The sequence below is a fragment of the Capra hircus genome, chromosome 11 (assembly GCF_001704415.2).
Source record: "Capra hircus breed San Clemente chromosome 11, ASM170441v1, whole genome shotgun sequence".
In the NCBI taxonomy this organism is placed as follows: Eukaryota; Metazoa; Chordata; class Mammalia; order Artiodactyla; family Bovidae; genus Capra; species Capra hircus.
In genome coordinates this window covers 62,269,678-62,289,204 of record NC_030818.1, presented here as the reverse complement: position 1 = coordinate 62,289,204, position 19,527 = coordinate 62,269,678, and the positions used below count along the sequence as shown (strand labels likewise).

The window sequence follows — 19,527 nt, the reverse complement described above, 5'->3', positions numbered from 1 at the left end:
CTATTTTTAATAAATGTATCCAAAAGGAGAAGCAGTATGGTTCAGGATAAGAACGTCTCTTGATTCAGGAGTCAAGAGAAGTAGAGTTCTGGTCCATTTATTTGGGATGTACCTCATGTATTTCACTTAATGTCTTAGCTTCCTTTTCTTTACAAGGAAAGTCAGGAACTCTATGGGAGCCCTCTTTGGAACCAACCTATGGCAGATAAAGCTAATAGTGAAGAAAGCTGAGTGCCGAAGAATGGATGCTTTTGAACTGTGGTGTTGAAGAAGACTCTTGAGAGTCCCTTGGACTGCAAGGAGATCCAACCAGTCCATTCTGAAGGAGATCAGCCCTGGGATTTCTTTGGAAGGAATGATGCTAAAGCTGAAACTCCAGTACTTTGGCCACCTCATGCGAAGAGTTGACTCATTGGAAAAGACTCTGATGCTGTGAGGGATAGGGGGCAGGAGGAGAAGGGGACAACCCAGGATGAGATGGCTGGATGGCATCACAGACTCGATGGACATGAGTCTGAGTGAACTCCGGGAGTTGGTGATGGACAGGGAGGCGTGGAGTGCTGTGATTCATGGGGTTGCAAAGAGTCGGACACGACTGAGTGACTGGACTGAACTGAACCCCAAAATGGCCCTAGACTCCTTTTTGGTACAGCATTGTCAGCACCTTTATGGTTGGTATTCTAGATGAAATCTGTCATCTCAGCCTTATAAGGTCCCTTCTAACTCCATGATTCCATGACTTCCCGTAGGCCATCTCCCTCTCCCAGTCTTTACTGTCTTTTTCACATGAGTGTCAGGGTTGAAACTCACTAGGTAAATTTAAGTATTCTTATTCTTTGTAGTCAGGGATAGCATGTGTATATTTCACACAGGACTGTAGACTGATGTTTATACCTGCCCGAAATGCATGTGTAGAGACCTCATCCACAATATGACAGTGTTTGGAGGTACGGCCTTTGGGATGTATTTAGGTCATGAGGGCAGAGCCCTCCTGAATGAGATAAGTACCTTGTAAATGACCCTGGAGGGATTTCTCGCTCCTTCTATCATGTGAGGACAGAGCAAAAAGATTTGTGAAAGAGGAAATGTCAGGTGGGCCCTCACCTGACATCAGATCTGCCAGTGATTTAGTCTTGTACTTCTTTGTCTCCAGAACTGTGAGAAATAAATATCTGTTGTTGATAAGCCATCCAGTCTATGGTATTCTGTTATAGCAACTCGAATGGACTAAGGTATATTGCACTATTAAGAAAAAATGATTGGAGAAAATTCATGGGTACACTTAAAATTCCAAGTGAAGTGGAACATGTCAAAATGGTCAATGATAACTTGATTGACTCATTTTAACTCCTAAGTGTTTCTGTGGCAAAAACCTCAGGTTAGTGAAGTTCATAGTAATGTTGTATCTGTTTGGAGGGCACATAATGAAGCAGGACTTATCCTAAATTGAGAGAGAAGAGGCCTGAGTTCTAGCTCTGCAAACTTGTTGACCTGGTTAGTATCTTCAGCTATGTAATGATAACAGACCAGGGCTTCTTGGACATTAATACAGTGTGTGAATTATCTGGGGGCCATAATTAGGTGCAGATCTTGGTTTAGTAAGTCTGGATGGACCTTGAGATTTTGCATTTTTAACAGGCTCCCAGATGTGCTACTACTGTGTGCCATGGACCACAGTTTGCTTTATGAAAGTACTGTGATGATATGAGGCTCTTTGTGCTGGATCTTTAAATCTTTACTTCTTTCTTTCCACCTGTTTCACATCATCCATTAAACTTTTTTTTTTTGAAGCCTTGTTTTCCTAGACTCATTCCCTGTTTTCTCAGGCTAACAGCTTCTTTAGTTTTGCTGTTTTTCTTTTTCCAGAACCAACTTCATAGGTGGTCAGTCATTCAAGTTAGTGTGGTAGTATAATAGAGTAGAAAGAGGCTTTGATTTGAAGAAAATTGGATTCAAATTCCTCCCTCACTGATTAGGAGCCTTATGTAGTTGACTTGGTTTTCCTCTCAAAGCTTTAAATACCTTCCAGATAGGGTTGCTGAAAGGAGTAGAAATTATATGTAAAGCCCTCAGCACAGTGTTAAGTGTTCAGTAGGTGCTCAAAACTCAGAAGCTGTGTTTATTCTTATTGGCATCCTGATTTGGTTTTGTAGAGGAGAAAAAAGCTGTGGAGATCACTTACTATCTCTGTATTGTTAAATCCAGTGACACTTCACCATTTATCTAACCTGACTTCTCAGCAGCATTTGGTATTGTTGATACTTCCTACTTTTTGAAACATTCTTCTTCACTTCCAGGATACCATATACCTTACACTAACACTTAATGCTGTTGCTTTTTTAATGTCTTTCAGAAGCTGCTGCTGATCTTGTAGAATCCTAAATTTTGAATTCCACAAGGCTTAGTCTTAGATTAGGTTTTCTTCTCTTATTCTATACTCTTCCTAGGTAACTTCTTTTGTATGTTGAAGATTTCCAGGTCTTTATTTCCATTCCAAGCTCCAGACTTATATATACAGTTGTTTTCCATGGATGTCTCAAATGTAACTCAGATTCTTGTGCTCAAACTAATGGGAACCTTAAGAGTACTAGACTGTAAAAGTTTTTGAAGAATGAGTTAACCCTTCAAAAAAGTTAATTTCCAGCCAGTTTTCCCCCCAATTTCTCTTTAGCAGGAAATACTTTGTATACTAAAATAATCACTTAAAAATAATTGACAAAATAAATATTAAATAGAAGTTGACAGTCCGAACTGTAACAGTAAACCTTTATTGAGCTGTTGCTTTGTACTAGGCACTTCGTTTCTTTCTCATAACAGCTCACTGAGGTAGGTAATAATATAGGTAATGTTAGATTAAAAGTTAATACACTGTAATGTTTATAAGTAATTTACTGATCTGGGTCTCAGTTTCCTTCTCTGTGAAACACAAGATGATTATTATTTGTCTCTTACGAACATTAACATCTCTTAAGAAGTAATTAACGAATTAATATGTAAAAGTCTTTGAAAAATATGCCTGGCACTTATGATAAGCACTGCATACATGTGAAGATTATGACTTATTAGTTATCTTAGGTTTACAGGAGAGTAAACTGAGCCTCAGTGAAGTTGGTCCAAGTCTCACACCTAGTAAATGACAGTGTCAGGCATCAGCATAGACAGTCTGACTCCAGAACTCCCTTAACCACTCTGTTTCACTTCATCTCAACCAATAAGAATTTATCTCCTTTTGCACACAGACTCTAAATTAATGGTCTCATAGTGATCATAAGAGAATTATAATTCACTTCAACTCTCACGCCTGGTGTTTGAAATATAGAAGATCTAAAATATGCAGGTAAAATTTCACTTCAGTAAGTTATGAGAGAGCTTCCCTGGTAGCTCAGTCGGTAAAGAATCTGCCTACAGTGCAGGAGATCCGGGTTCGATCCCTGGGTCAGGAACATCCCTTGAAGAAGGAAATGGCGACCCACTCCAGTATCCTTGCCTGGAGAATCCCACGGACCAAGAAGCCTTGTGGGCTACAGTCTATGTAGGCAAGAGTCGAACACAACTTAGTGACTAATCCACCACCGAAATATGAGAAACACAAGGATATACATCTTAATTCCATTTTATTCCATGTGTATTTTTGTTTTTTCCCTTTTCTTATTAGCAGTTAAGTCACCAAAATCCCTAGAAAGTGGAAGTCCTAATTCTATATTACTCTTAAGTGACTTTAGTTGTCTTTTACTTACTCTGTTAAATTCTCTCTGGCTGAAAATTGGAGGCTCAGTAACATGTTGTGTCCACATAGTATGCTTAAAATTAATAATTTCTATGATTTTGATTAACGTCTTGAAATTGTGTGGTGATTTGTCTGTTTTCAGATCTCTAAGTTATTTCAATTTCCCGAAGAATTTTCCTTTGAATTTTATCAGCTGCTTTTTGAATAAGAACTTTGATTTTAGCATTATGATATCTTTATATTACATTCTACATGTGGTTGAATCTGCTTAATTTATAAGCTTTAAAGCACATCTGGTTATTATTTACAGTTTCTATAGCAGATTTGTCCCCCGCTCCCACCATTACTTATTTCTTTTTTCCCACTGTTGATTTTTTATTCTTATTCCTTTGAAGTAATTTTTTTTTAACTTTGTGTTTAGATGATATAAAGGCAGAAGATACAGTCTTTCATAGCCTTTGAACTTAGTAGGGAGATGGGGTAGCAGGTTCTTGAAAAGGAGTGGACTTTGAAAAACCAGAATCATCTATGGGGAAGAGTCTGTTTTTACTTGTTTTTGGAACTGAATTCTATGACCTAGTGTATTTACTTTGGGGAAACACTTAAAATGGTTATAATGTCAGCTAAGACTCTATTGTGACAGAAAACTCCATTGAAACTGGCTTAAGTGGGGGCCAGCTGGGGGCACAATTTATAAGGGTTTTTGTAAACTGGTCCAGGATAGGTGCAGCATCAAGAATAGCTCCACCCATGGCTCAAAGTCATCAAGACTCAGTTTCTGTATGTTTCTTAGTACTGCTTCCTCAGTGTTAACTTTATTCTCAAGCCATGCATGAGCAAAAGATAACTTTTAGTCCATTCAGCCCCTAAATCCTTAATCTGAAAAAATTAACTATCTTTTTTCCCTGGAAGTCCCAGCAAAAGTCTTACTGTATCTCATGGATTCATACTCGTCCACTGCCCTTGTGGCCACGGGAATGTGACGTTCAGATTGTCTGGGACAGAGCCATGTACCCAGCTTTTGAGTTTGAGGGTTAGTCAACTACATAAGACACACATAAAACTATATGTATTTACAAAGGGGAATGAAGATATCAATATACCACCCGAAGGGTGACTGATTGATTGTTGGGCAGTGGAAAATAGATGTACTTTGTAGTATCTTTTCCATTTTAAGAGTTAGCATGCAACTAGCAAAGATCAGTTTGATTATTTTTTAATATAATATTTAGTGCTAATTTGAAATTTGTGTGATTTCACTTTTAAATTGCTAAAAGCAGTATGTATATGGAATTGCTAGAATTTTCACCTCTGAAGAGCTTTGAGAATGTATCAAAATGTAAAATTTGGTGCTGTTTTAACAAATACCATACTACTAATTTTCCTATTAGCTGTAGTAATCCAATTTGTTGATAGCTAGTTCTTATGAGATAAGGCATTGTCTTTATGGATTAACATCTTTTTCTAGGTTAACACTTCCTGGTGGCTCAGAGGTTAAAGCATCTGCCTGCAGTGCAGGAGAGCCAGGTTCGATCCCTGGGTCAGGAAGATCCCCTGGAGAAGGAAATGGCAACCCACTCCAGTATTCTTGCCTGGAGAATCCTATGGACGGAGAAGCCTGGTAGGCTACAGTCCACAGGGTCACAAAGAGTCAGACACAAATGAGTGACTTCAGAAGAAGAAGAATGCCTTAAGCAGACTGGGCTCTTGGACCAAGAAGTTCATAAAGAACCATAAAATCAAAGATTCTCTTGGACACTCAGGGCCTTAGAGAGAGGAGGGAGGAGTAAGGGGTTATAAGGGACACTAGTAAAGGCATCAGGAGAAGGCAATGGCACCCCACTCCAGTACTCTTGCCTGGAAAATCCCATGGATGGAGGAGCCTGGTAGGCTGCAGTCCATGGGGTGGAGAAGAGTCAGACACGACTGAGCGACTTCACTTTCACTCTCATGCATTGGAGAAGGAAATGGCAACCCACTCCAGTGTTCTTGCCTGGAGAACCCCAGGGACGACAGGGCCTGGTGGGCTGCTGTCTATGGGGTCACACAGAGTCGGACATGACTGAAGTGACTTAGCAGCAGCAGCAGCAGCAGCAGTAAAGGCATCACATATTGATTTCTATGACTGATTTTAGTCTGAAAATGAAAACTAGATTTTTATTGAAAAAATGATATTGTAGGATTACTCTTGCTTTTTAACATCAAAAATATGAAGTGGTAAATGTTATTTGCATTTCAGTCTCTAATACAATCATTTAGATACTGCTTCTGGTTCTCCGGTTACATTAATATGTATATGAATGAATATATCCATCCCCATAGAGCTTTAATATTCTATAGTCTCTAGGAAATGTTAGCTTTTTCTTTTAAATTTCTTGACATCATAGAAATATTTATGCTTTATGCACCAAATTAAAATGAAGACTCCAAAGGATCTAACGTAAATGTATATTTAACATCATCTTGTGCTTTATTATTAAGTGCTGCAGAATGAGGAAAACAGTTTTTATCTTGGGAGTTTTCAGCTTTAATAGGAGATAGCATAAGCTCATACATACCTATAATGTAAAGGTTTTGTAAGAATAAGAGTTCAGGGGATAAGGAAAAATTACGTTATAAGAAAAGGAATATCAAAACGGGTCTTGAAACATTAACAGAATTTCTTTTCAACTAAATAGTGAAAACATTAAAATAGTTACTGTTTACTGAGCATTTGTCATATATTCAGTTTCATTTTTGTCAAAAATATGTGGTATATGTGACATACAGAGGGACAGCCATGGTACTTTATATTTGGAAGAAGTTGGAAAGAATTTGAAGTACAGTGAATTCAGAAGACACAGGGTTTAAAACTTAAAAATTGAAGTAATGGAGCTTATTGGGACACATCACTTGGGGACCTTTCTGTTTCAGCCACCACAATAGCTCTTCCTAGTGTAAATAAAAATTTGAGAATCATTTCTTAGTGAATATTTTCACTATTTAGTTGAAAAGAAATTCTGTTAATGTTTCAAGACCCGTTTTGATATTCTTTTTCTTATAACGTAATTTTTCCTTATCCCCTGAACTCTTATTCTTATAAAACCTTTACATTATAGGTATGTATGAGCTTATGCTATCTCCTATTAAAGCTGAAAACTCCCAAGATAAAAACTGTTTTCCTCATTCTGCAGCACTTAATAATAAAGCACAAGATGATGTTAAATATACATTTAAAAAATTTAAAAATTACTTTGTTTCTCTGTAGGTAATCAGTGATTTGAATCAAAACTTAATAGTACATGACAGAAAACAACAAAATTCTGTAAAGCAATTATCCTTCAATTAAAAAACTTAATAGTAGTTACATTGCTTTGAAGGGAAGTCACTCAGTTGTGTCCAACTCTTTGCCACCCCATGGACTAGCCCGCCAGGCTCCTCTGTCCATGGGATTCTCCAGGCAAGAAGACTGGAGTGGGTTGCCATTTCCTTATCCAGGGGATCTTCCCAACCCAGGGATAGAACCCGGGTCTCCTGCATTGCAGGCAGATGCTTTATCCTCTGAGCCACAAATTAATCTAACATTAGAGTCATTATTAAAGAAATCCCTGTGACTATATGGATCACCAATATTAGCAGTTGTAGACTGTATTCTATATCTTATAGAATCAGCAGTGTATCTATTTACTTGGTTTTTATATAGATACTAGTGCATTTTGGCACCCCACTCTAGTACTCTGGCCTGGAAAATCCCATGGATGGAGGAGCCTGGTGGGCTGCAGTCCATGGGGTCGCTAAGAGTCCGACAAGACTGAGTGACTTCACTTTCACTTTTCACTTTCATGCATTGGAGAAGGAAATGGCAGCCCACTCCCTTGTTCTTGCCTGGAGAATCCCAGGGACGGCAGAGCCTGGTGGGCTGCCGTCTGTGGGCTTGCACAGAGTTGGACACGACTGAAGCGACTTAGCAGCAGTAGCAGCAGCAGCAGTAGTGCGTTTTACAAATATAGGATGGTACATTTAAAGTAGATTTTCCACAGTACAGTGTGACATGAAATGAGTGGTCTTAGAAAATTTGTAATTGGTCTAAATATTTACTGAAGAACATTTTCATAATAACAAAAAAGGGAGTAATATATTTCATGAGCTATTAGACAAAGCCAGTTCGAATATGATTTTAATTGCAGTTTATTGAATTTTATGAGAAAGAGCCCAGAGTAGTTTAAACATATAAGATCTGAATTTATGGTCTTCTGAGCCTAGTATTTTTTTCATTGAATGTTAGGGTTATATATTAAAGTGCCTGCATTTATGTTTCTCTACAAAAGATTGTTCTGACAGTAAGTTTAAGTCATTTTCACAGTTTATTTGCTGTCTAAAAATTTCCCTTGACTTCACATTTTGTTCTGAATGTCTTGGTTTCCTTCCTCCACCTACACAATATTGAAGGCAAGTGAATCAGGAGTTGCAAAGTAACAGTGAATTTGAGAACCCTGGCTTTTTTTTTTTCCCCAAAACAAAATAAACCTTTATTATAAGGTTACTTTTTATTGATACCAAAAAAAGAGCTTTTTGGTGAGTGTTCAGTAAATGTGTGAATAACCTAATTGATTTAGTGGAATGAATAGGAAGCTTTGCTATTTGTCTTTGTAGCTGCTTGGCTCAGTAAACACAGTTATAGACCAAATGCTGCATGGTTTAAGGTAAAAACAAAACCAAAAACCCTTAAAGCCCTCCAAATGTATAGATCCAAAGAGCAAATTTCATGTCTGTGTCACAGCCTCCTAAGAGAAAGAGCAGTATGTTAATTAAATCTTACTTCTGTTGCGACAAATACTCATGTTAAGTACATAAAACTCAGTGTTTTGACCAATGTTAATATGTGAAAATATCAGTAGTAAAGCCTCTCCTTAAGAATAGTAAACTGTATGCAATTCAAAGATATGTGTGGAAATTTAAATATATATACTTTACAATAAAACTCCAATAAGGGCAGGAAGCATAATGAGGGCAAAGATAACAGCAGAAGCAAATTAAGAATTTTTTAAAAACTCATTATAGATATCATATTCAACTCAGTCTGTAAATTTTAGGTTAAAAGGTTGAAAAGGTTAAGTTTTAGGAAATTTTAGGTAAAGACTAAAAGGTAAAATTTTAGGAAATTTTTGAGGTCTGATAAAAAGGTATTCTGTAGTGGGAGAAGAAAGATAAAGAAGTGTTCGTGGCAATTAAAATGTATACAGTACTTTTAAAAAGTACATTTGGAATCTGATTACTTAGCCTGAAATGCACAGAAGTGTATCATGTATAGGTCTATTTGCTTGTAAGACCATTAAATGGTTAAAAGTAGGAAATCTCAGAAGAATTCCGGGGGGAAAAGGAGTTTTCCCTAATTTTAAGGACTTCATTAAAATATTTCTCAATTATCTTTGTATCTATAATTTCTCTTATAGTACCTGACCCATAGTAGGCACTTCATAAACTGAACTAATTACAGTTTTAGAAATATCCATATAAGACAGTATTATTTTGCTGGGCTTTAAAACAATACTCTCCCCACCACCGCCTACCATAAGGCACACACCTCTGTATCTCAGATTTGCTACAAATAGGTTTTCAGTTTTGAATGTAAAGGAAACTGGTATTTTTCATCTATACAGTCTTAGCTTGAACTGAAATTACTTAAAAGGGAAATCAGTTTAACAGCATTCCTTCTTTTCAGGTGTCTGATGTATATAGAATATGGATTCTAAATGATATGGTTGGAAAGAATCTGGTTTTATCTGAGATGACTGGTTGGAAAAAAGTAAACTAAGGTGGAGAACTGGTTTGAGAAATAGATTTCTTCTTGTCTAGTGGTCATTCCTAACAAATGTAGTTAAAGGGAAGCTAAATTCTGGCTTTCAAATGGTTAGCTGAGGCAACAACCTTGATTTTCCGGGTTAGTTCCAGTTTCAGGTACAAAATTCCTTTGACAACAAGGAAAAGAACTATGGTTAGCAAAACTGCAACTGTTGCAATCAAAATCTGATTGGAAATAAAGTTCAAGATAGTTAGGAAACTTCCCTGGTAGTACAGTGGTTAAGAGTCCTCCTGCCAGAGCAGGGGCTACAGGTTTGATCCCTGATCTGGGAAGATCCCACATGGCGCCACAGAGCTGCTAAGTCCATGCGCCACAACTACTGAAGCCTTTGCTCAGCAGCAAGAGAAGCCATCACTGTGAGAAGCCTGGGCACCACAACAAGGAGTGGCCCCGGAAAGCCCACAGCAACGAAGACTCAGCGCAGTTAAAAATAAATAAATCTTTTTTTTTTTTTTTTTAAGAAAAAGTTAAATGTTGTTTTAAGTTTTTTAAACTTATTTTTAATTAGAGGATAATTGCTTTACAATGTTGTGTTGGTTTCTGCCGTACATCAACACGAATCAGCCTAGGTGTACACATGTCCCTTACCTCTTGAACCTCCCTCCCACATCCCACCCCATTCCCCGCTCTGGGTTGTCACTGAGCACCAGGCTGAGCTGGGAAGGAGAGGGTGGGGAAAATTGAGAGAGTGGCATTGAAATACATACATTACCACATGTAAAACAGACAGCTGGTGGGAAGTTGCTTTATCACACAGGGAGCTCAGCCTGGTGCTCTATGAACATACTTTTAATACAACAGAGTTCCAGAAGGCATCTACTTCCAATTCAGCAGTGTTAATAACCTGACTTACTTAACATTGTTTAGGAAACATTGCTGTGATGGCCATAATCTACTAAAACATAGTCTCCCAACAAGTTTATACAGAATCATGGTCTTTGAAAACTTTTCAAACCAGCTCTTAATTGCTTGGGATTGGATGAGTTTTGTGCTTTTGTCTTCCCATGTTTTGTTGTTACTGTTTAATAAATACAAGCAAAGGGTTAGGTCACAGCCTGGACTTCTGCAATATGCTTTAAGAGAATGTTTTTTTCTGGTCTTGGTAATCTATCCATGATTGAAAAAATACAGTGTGAAGAGATTTTCTTTGTTGTCACGCTATAATGAGGAATCAGTAATTATTGTCATACTTTTTCTTTATGTGGAAACTGAATTTTTTTAAACTGAGGTTTTATATTTTATTGCACAAATGTTAAAGATCGTAACTGACAAGTGATTTCTGTAGCTTCCTTCCAATCTTACCCCACCCAGCTCCTCATCCTCATAGGTAAACTCAACCATAGTCAGGTTCTCCTGGTTCTCAGTAACCTAAAAATATGAAAACCCTATCCAGCATCAGACATTCTTTTTGATCAGTTTTGGCCTGGCTAGTTTTAAATAGTTTAATAAGCATCCTTCAGCTTTATATGCTGGCTAAGTCACTTTAGTTGTGTCTGATTCTTTATAACCCCAATAACTGTCAGCTTTATATACAGATTCTTATTTACAAATGTGTTTCTTCCAGAAACATGTATGCAAATGATCTCACATTTGCACATTACTGGTTTGTTCTTGACCCATGGGCCTGAGGAAAAGGACAGGTACAAATCCATTTCTGTATGGTGATCCCAGGGTCTTTTCCCTTCCTTAGGGAAGACCGTTTACCTGGGAGAAATTGAATAGTAACATACACAAATGCTCAGGGAGCCCACCAGCCTTCTGTATTCATCAATATAGATTTCCATAAGTAAAGAGTAAAGAATCATCAAAACCCTGTGCAGAGACTCAGTAACTAGAATAAGGAGGCGTGCGGCTCGTGTCTTTGTGGGCTTTCCGTGGCCTATGTCATCCATTCCGTCATAATGCATTGGCATGTATTTCCCTCTTCGTCTTCAGATCTCTTAATTAGTTTAATCTGTTAGAAAGATAACTCTTTCTTCAAGATGACTTCTCAAGAATCCCAAAAATGATGTGACTCGTGCTAAGTAGCTTCAGTCGTGTCTGACTCTCTGTGATCCTATGGGCTATGCCCCACCAGGCTTCTCTGTCCGTGGGATTCTCTAGGCATGAATACTGGAGTGGGTAGCCATTCCTTTCTCCAGGAGATCTTCTCATCTGGGGATCAGACCCGCATCTCTGTCTCTCAAATCTCCTACAGTAGCAGGCTGGTTCTTGGCCACTGGCACCACCTGGTAAGCCCTTTATGTGTCTACTCCAGCCTATATTTTTAGATCAAGCTATCCCATCGGTCTACTCAAACTTGGCAAAAACCCAGTTACCATAATGTAGTAATAAGCAGACTAAAAAAATTAATTTGATATAATATCAAATTTGATCATGGACATTGTGGCCAGACATCTTTTGGCCCTGGCTTGATTGATTGAATTTTGCCAGCTAGAATGATAGACAGGATGTATGTTTAAATTCAGATCTCAACTTCTGCCACTTAGTTTCTGAATGACCATGAGCACATAATTTATTTCCTCATCTGTCATAGACAGTTAGAAAGATTGAGTTTAACACAGGCATACAAGTTGTTTTCTTCCCTTTCTGAAAGCCTTTCTTAAAGACTTTAGACTAACTCCAGAGAAAAGTTCTATCTCTTTACACAGACTCTTAAGGCCTGCTGTATCAGGCTCTTCTTTACCTTTCAGTTCCTGGGAACCTAACCTTTCCTGAGCACACAGTACATTTTTTTTTTTTTTTTTTAAGTCTTGATGCACGTTGTTTCTTCCACCTGAAATGATTTTTCCCCACTTACCAAAATCTAGTCTGTCCCTCAGGGCCCAACTCAAGTACCTCTCCTTCTGTGAACCTTTCCCTGGGTGCTCTTCAACCAACATGGTAATACTTTTCCTTGAAGTGTTACATTATCTATTCCCTTTTGCTTTAATATGGTACCTGATTTGGGTTGAACTGATTGATTTACACCTTTTCCCCTCCAAACTGTGAGTAAATGAGTAGTGGTATACGGAATCATACTTTTTGCATTAGTTTGAATATTCTTATTGCTTCTGGCATTATAGTAAACGCTATTTGTTGGGATTGTAATTGTATTATTATTCTCTAGGTGTGACTCCAGATGTATAAAATTAAAAGTAAGGAGACCATAGGCCTCAGTTTGAAAATTACTCAAACATCTAAGCTAATTAAAGTGTAGGGAAGCCCACAATTGCTGCTGTTAGTAGAGGAAATCATTAATGGCATTTAGTGGAATCTAGAGGATTGGGAGAAGGGTGGCTCTTTATAATCCTGCTGTCAAGAGATACCATCATCTGGTAACCTAGACCTTAGTTTTCTGTTTTCAGCTATTTAGCCAAATGAGACTATAAGCTATTTAATACTCAAAATATTTAAATAACACTTCCCTTTATAATAAACTGGTAAATGTAAGTTAAATTTTCTCCTGAGTTGCGTGAGCCATACTAGTAAGTTAGGGACCATGAAGTCATGGGAACCCCTGATTTATGGCAGAATTCCAAGAATGGGCTTGATAAAGGACAGAAATGGTATGGACCTAACAGAAGCAGAAGATATTAAGAAGAGGTGGCAAGAATACACAGAAGAACTGTACAAAAAGGATCTTCATGACCCAGATAATCACGATGGTGTGATCACTCATCTAGAGCCAGACATCCTAGAATGTGAAGTCAAGTGGGCCTTAGAAAGCATCACTACGAACAAAGCTAGTGGAGGTGATGGAATTCCAGTTGAGCTGTTTCAAATCCTGAAAGATGATGCTGTGAAAGTGCTGCACTCAATATGCCAGCCAATTTGGAAAACTCAGCAGTGGCCACAGGACTGGAAAAGGTCAGTTTTCATTCCAGTCCCAAAGAAAGGCAATGCCAAAGAATACTCAAACTACCGCACAATTGCACTCATCTCACATGCTAGTAAAGTAATGCTCAAAATTCTCCAAGCCAGGCTTCAGCAATACGTGAACCGTGAACTTCCAGATGTTCAAGCTGGTTTTAGAAAAGGCAGAGGAACCAGAGATCAAATTGCCAACATCCGCTGGATCATGGAAAAAGCAAGAGAGTTCCAGAAAAACATCTATTTCTGCTTTATTGACTATGCCAAAGCCTTTGACTGTGTGGATCACAATCAACTATGGAAAATGCTGAATGAGATGGGAATATCAGACCACCTAACCTGCCTCTTGAGAAATCTGTATGCAGGTCAGGAAGCAACAGTTAGAACTGGACATGGAACAACAGACTGGTTCCAAACAGGAAAAGGAGTCCGTCAAGGCTGTATATTGTCACCCTGCTTGTTTAACTTCTATGCAGAGTACATCATGAGAAACGGTGGGCTGGAAGAAACACAAGCTGGAATCAAGATTGCTAGGAGAAATACCAATCACCTCAGATATGCAGATGACACCACCCTTATGGCAGAAAGTGAAGAGGAACTAAAAAGCCTCTTGATGAGAGTGAAAGAGGAGAGTGAAAAAGTTGGCTTAGAGCTCAGCATTCAGAAAATGTAGATCATGGCATCTGGTCCCATCACTCCATGGGAAATAGATGGGGAAACAGTGGAAACAGTGTCAGACTTTATTTTTGGGGGCTCCAAAATCACTGCAGATGTTGATTGCAGCCATGAAATTAAAAGACGCTTACTCCTTGGAAGAAAAGTTATGACCAACCTAGATAGCATATTCAAAAGCAGAGACGTTACTTTGCCGACTAAGGTCCGTCTAGTCAAGGCTATGGTTTTTCCAGTAGTCATGTATAGATGTGAGAGTTGGACTGTAAAGAAGGCTGAGCACTGAAGAATTGATGCTTTTGAACTGTGGTGTTGGAGAGTACTCTTGCGAGTTCCTTGGATGCAAGGAGATCCAACCAGTCCATTCTAAAGGAGATCAGTCCTGGGTGTTCTTTGGAAGGAATGATGCTAAAGCTGAAACTCCAGTACTTTGGCCACCTCATGGGAAGAGTTGACTCATTGGAAAAAACTCTGATGCTGGGAGTGATTGGGGGCAGGAGGAGAAGGGGACGACGGGATGAGATGGCTGGATGGCATCACTGACTTGATGGACGCGACTCTTGAGTGAAATCCGGGAGTTGGTGATGGATAGGGAGGCCTGGCGTGCTGCGATTCATGGGGTAGCAAAGAGTCGGACATGACTGAGTGACTGAACTGAACTGAACTGAAGGGTTGCCTGAGATTTGCAGCTGGCATCGTAAGTGCTGAAGTGGGGCTCTTTTATGGGACTGAGTCCTTTAACTTGTGGGATTTGTGCTAACTCCTCCAGGTGGATAGTGTCAGAATTGAATTGAATTCTTGGCCACTCAGTTTGTATCAGAGAATTGATGAGTTGGTCTTAGGGGAACACCCTTCACTTGTATTTATTGAAGGTGCTGTAAGATGTCAGCAAAACCAAACAAAAATGTCTACAATAAAAGGTAGATTGACATAATATAAAATTAAACATTCCAAGCCTGACTGTGAATTTTGTGATTTTTGTACAAGAAGCAGTTGGGTTGGGAAAGTCTTCAGCTCTGTTTGTTAAAACCTATATATCTTGTAGAATGTTCAAATGATTGTTTCCCTCAGTTTCTTTGGTTCAAGAAGTAGTAAGTTCAAGATCAGTACTTGAATTCCACATGCACGCCAGCATCCAGTGATCTAGAGTCTATGGCATTTTTTTTTAAATGTGGAAATGCTTTGTTTCTTTGATAATATAATAGTTTAATTGAGATATACTTTATATACCATGCATTTGAAATGTAAAGTATATACTTCAGTGTAGTCACAGAGTTGTAAAACCATTATTAGAATCTTAGAACATTTTTATCACCTGAAAAAGAAACCCCATAAGCCCATGGCATTTAACCATTGCTCCCTCAAGTTCCCATTTCCGACCCCCCGCCCCTCCCCACGCATGTCCCAGCCCTGGGCAACCACTAATCATAGCTCTATCTCTGGATTTGCCTACTCTGGACATTTCAAATAAATGGAATAATACAGTATGTAGTCCTTTCTGGTTGGCTTCTTTCACTTAGCATAGGGTTTTCAGAGGTCACCTATGTTGTGGCATGTATCAGTATTTTATTCCCTGTTATTGCCAAATAACAATCAACTGTATGGATGTGCCACATTTTATTTATCCATTTGTCAGTTGATGGACATCTGGCTGATTTCCACTTTTTGGCTGTTATGGATAATACTACTGTGAACATTTGTGCACAGATATTTGTTTGAATATGTGTTTTCATTTCTTTTGAATATATACCAGGAGTGGAATTCCTGGGTCATATGGTAACTTTGTGTTGAATCTTTTGAGAAGCTGACAGATTGTTTTCCAAAGTGACTGCCCTATTTTCCTTTCCTACCAGCAGTGGTTGGGAATTTTGAATTTTCCACATCCTTGACAATATTTCTTTTTGATTACAGCCATCCTAGTGGGTGTGAAATGTCTCATTATTCAGATTTTGATTTACCTTTCCCTAACGGCTGTTGATATTGAGCATTTTTTTGTGTGTAATTATTGATTATTTATGTTTTTTAAAAAAGAAATCTCCATGGTACGCATATCATCAAACTTTTATTTGTCTAATTTTCAGCTTTTTCTTTATGGTGTAAAGTAACAGCACACAGAAAAGAATAGAGCTAAAGGTCAATATTTGGCCATCTCACATGATAGATAATACTATGGTACAGAGTATGAGTCACTTGTCAGCTGACTGCTCTCTTCTTTAGTATTGTGATATTGCCTCCAAAACTAATGAAACAACCTAGTAGAAGTGAAAAGATCTATTACCTGGCTCCACTACTTAGTTCAGTTCAGTTCAGTCGCTCAGTCGTGTCCGACTCTGTGACCCCATGAATCGCAGCACGCCAGGCCTCCCTGTCCATCACCAACTCCTGGAGTTCACTCAGACTCACATCCATCGAGTCGGTGATGCCATCCAGCCATCTCATCCTTGGTCGTCCCCTTTTCCTCCTGCCTCCAATTCCTCTCAGCTTCAGAGTCTTTTCCAATGAGTCAACTCTTCGCATGAGGTGGCCAAAGTACTGGAGTTTCAGCTTTAGCATCATTCCTTCCAAAGAACACCCAGGACTGATCTCCTTTAGAATGAACTGGTTGGATCTCCTTGCAGTCCAAGGGACTCTCAAAAATCTTTCTCCAACACCACAGTTCAGAAGTATCAATTCTTCGGAGCTCAGCTTTCTTCACAGTCCAACTCTCACATCCATAAATGACTACTGGAAAAACCATAGCCTTGACTAGATGGACCTTTCATGGCCAAGTAATGTCTCTGCTTTTGAATATGCTATCCAGGTTGGTCATAACTTTTCTTCCAAGGAATAAGTGTCTTTTAATTTCCTGGATGCAGTCACCATCTGCAGTGATTTTGGAGCCCCCCAAAATAAAGTCTGACACTGTTTCCGCTGTCTCCCCATCTATTTCCCAGTACTATGACTTAATCAAATACCTTACCCTCTCTAGATACAGATTTTTCTCATCTGTAAAGTGAGGGAATTGAAAATTGAAGAAGCTGATAGGATATTCTTTAAGGTTCTTTCCAGCTTTACAGTGTGGTTATATGATATAGTAATACCAGTGATATTTTTGTTATTGTCATCTTCTTCCTGTCCCTAACAATGGAGAATTATGCCTTGTTGAAAAATCTTAGACCTCAAATACCTTTTCTTCAAAAGGATTAGAGTTAGGTGCATTCGGCAAGTAAAAACCTGGGCACATGTTCAGTAAAAGCTTAATGTGGACTAGCCAAGGCCATCTATGTAAATTTGCCTTATGTCTTAGAGGAACATGACATACGTGTCACCAGTGAGGTGGAACTAAAGGATGAAATAGTTTACACACTTGCTGTGGGTGTGGCTAGAGGTAAAGGGCCTAGGAGGAAAGAGTCCTTGACTGCATCCTCACAAGAATTCAGAGACCATTAGAGGAGAAACAGGCTCTCAGAGGGAAGTCGTGTTCAAAGGTGAAATCAAAACCTAAACTACAACAGATAAGAAAAATAAGACATAAGAAAAGAAACATCTGGAAAGGCATACACGTTTTCAGGTAAGTGCACTTTGTTTTATTTTTCTTTTGGATTGATTTTTAAGTTTTCAGGGTACTGAAAGTTTATCACTGATCTCAAAAAAAAAAAAAAAAAAAAACAAACAAACCCAGCCCAACTGAAATAAGTCCCAGAAGTTCAGATATTATAGGTGAAGACAAGGCAGTTTGACACCTGTAAGCCAAGGCAGATTCAGAAGAAGAGTGGGGAAGGGTTATTGAGGTTAAGGTCCATTTGCCAGTTTGGTAACTTTGATTCCTACCAGTTAGCAAAACTACTTAATGTTTTGTTTTTGTATTTGACTGGGCCTCCCCAGTGGTTCAATAGTGAAAGAATCCGCCTGCAGTGCAGGAGATGCGAGTTCAATCCCTGGGTCAGGAAGATCCCCTGCAGAAGGAAATGGCAACCCACTCCAGTATTCTTGCCTGGGAAATCCCATGGACACAGGGACAACAGAAAACAACGAGATATTACTGAATCAGACATTGTAAATAAAAAACAAACCACATGTGAAAAGCAAAAAATGTTCTTAAAAAGCAAACCCAAGTAACTAGTCAATTCAGATTGGGAAAGAAAAGCTTAAAAATTTAATTCTAGCCCTTTTCCCTTATGAATACGGGTCTTTGTCCCATTTTTAAATTGCTCATCATTCTCAATAAATAGGGAGGTTTTGTCTTCAGTGTTTTCTTGGAGTTCTTTAAGAAAAATATATTCCTTCAGATTATTTGGTAAACACAGAGCTTGAAATACATAAGGAATTTTTATACTCCTGATGGTCTGTTTTTAATCATTAAAAGATAAGTCACAGTGACAGCGTATGAGCTATTGATGTATTTGATTGCCTTAGGAGGTGAGCAAGAAATACACTCCCCAAGTTAATAAGAGAGTCAGTATATTGGTCTCAAGAATGGCAGGTCCTCAAGTTTTGTTGTGGCATCAAGTTTAAGGCATAGTCAGTCACAACTACATTCTGTTTAGTATGAGTATTGGACCGGTCACGTCCGGCTTCTTGAGCAGTTTCATCAGCCTGGAATCCCATGATGCGGCAGGATCACCAAACAGCAAAACGTCAGAGTATGCCCAGATTACTCTGACAAATAGGTTTCCTGGACTGAGCATGTATCTACATTGGACAAAAGCAGACTACCTGAGCAGATTTACGTTCACAGTAACCTAAGTGGGCCTGCTGCCAGCATAATGAGCAAAAGAAACATTATGCAGATTTGCTCAAGAATAGCTGCAGGGGATATGACATAGTTATGAATGCTGGGTAGCAGCAGAAGTAGACTTGTAGCTATAAGCTAGAAGAGAGTTCATTTTGTGACAAGATATTATTTGGTAGATATTAGGTAAATAGTAGATACCCTAATTTACTACTATTTGGTAGATATCAGGGTATCTGATATTAGGGCTACCAAATATTTTTCTATAAGAGCATTTGCTCCCTAGACTCAAGCTGAACAACAATTTAATGGGTGAGAGTATAGATAGTTTGCATGTGCAGCTTATTGAACAGGTATGGACCAGAATTTGCTCTTGTAACTTAATTTAGCATGCTTAAAAAAAAAAAACCCTGAAATATAATTAAGCTCAGAGCAGGTTTATTTTTGGCTGTGTAGAGGAATAACAGGTTCCATGTATAACCCTTCACCATAAGAAAACACATTTCTTAAGAAAAGATGCAGGGAAATTTGGAAAAGGAGGCAGTAACTCTTCAAATAAAGCTTACAAGTAGGATCTAAAAGCTGCTGAAGTCAGTAAATAATTTGGTGCCTTCAGTGGCTGTTGGTGAAACTTACACAACCCCAACTCGCTCTGGGTACTGGTATCATTTCTCCATGTTCATCAGCACCCGGTGAATCTATTTTTAAAGTATAAATCTGGAA

At 38.6% G+C, this 19,527-nt stretch overlaps 1 protein-coding gene across 3 annotated transcripts in view; it reads left to right on the top strand.

The window, feature by feature from the left end:
- PELI1 (pellino E3 ubiquitin protein ligase 1) overlaps positions 1-19,527 on the top strand; it is a 58,035-nt gene that overhangs the window by 10,287 nt on the left and 28,221 nt on the right. Inside the window, exon 1 of one of the 3 annotated variants that reach the window (XM_005686798.3) lies at positions 17,376-17,643. The exons of the other annotated variants lie outside the window; for them this stretch is intronic. The gene's annotated coding sequence lies outside the window, so the exon portion shown is untranslated. Of the gene's footprint in view, positions 1-17,375; positions 17,644-19,527 lie in introns of those variants that run through there. 3 annotated transcript variants of the gene reach the window in all.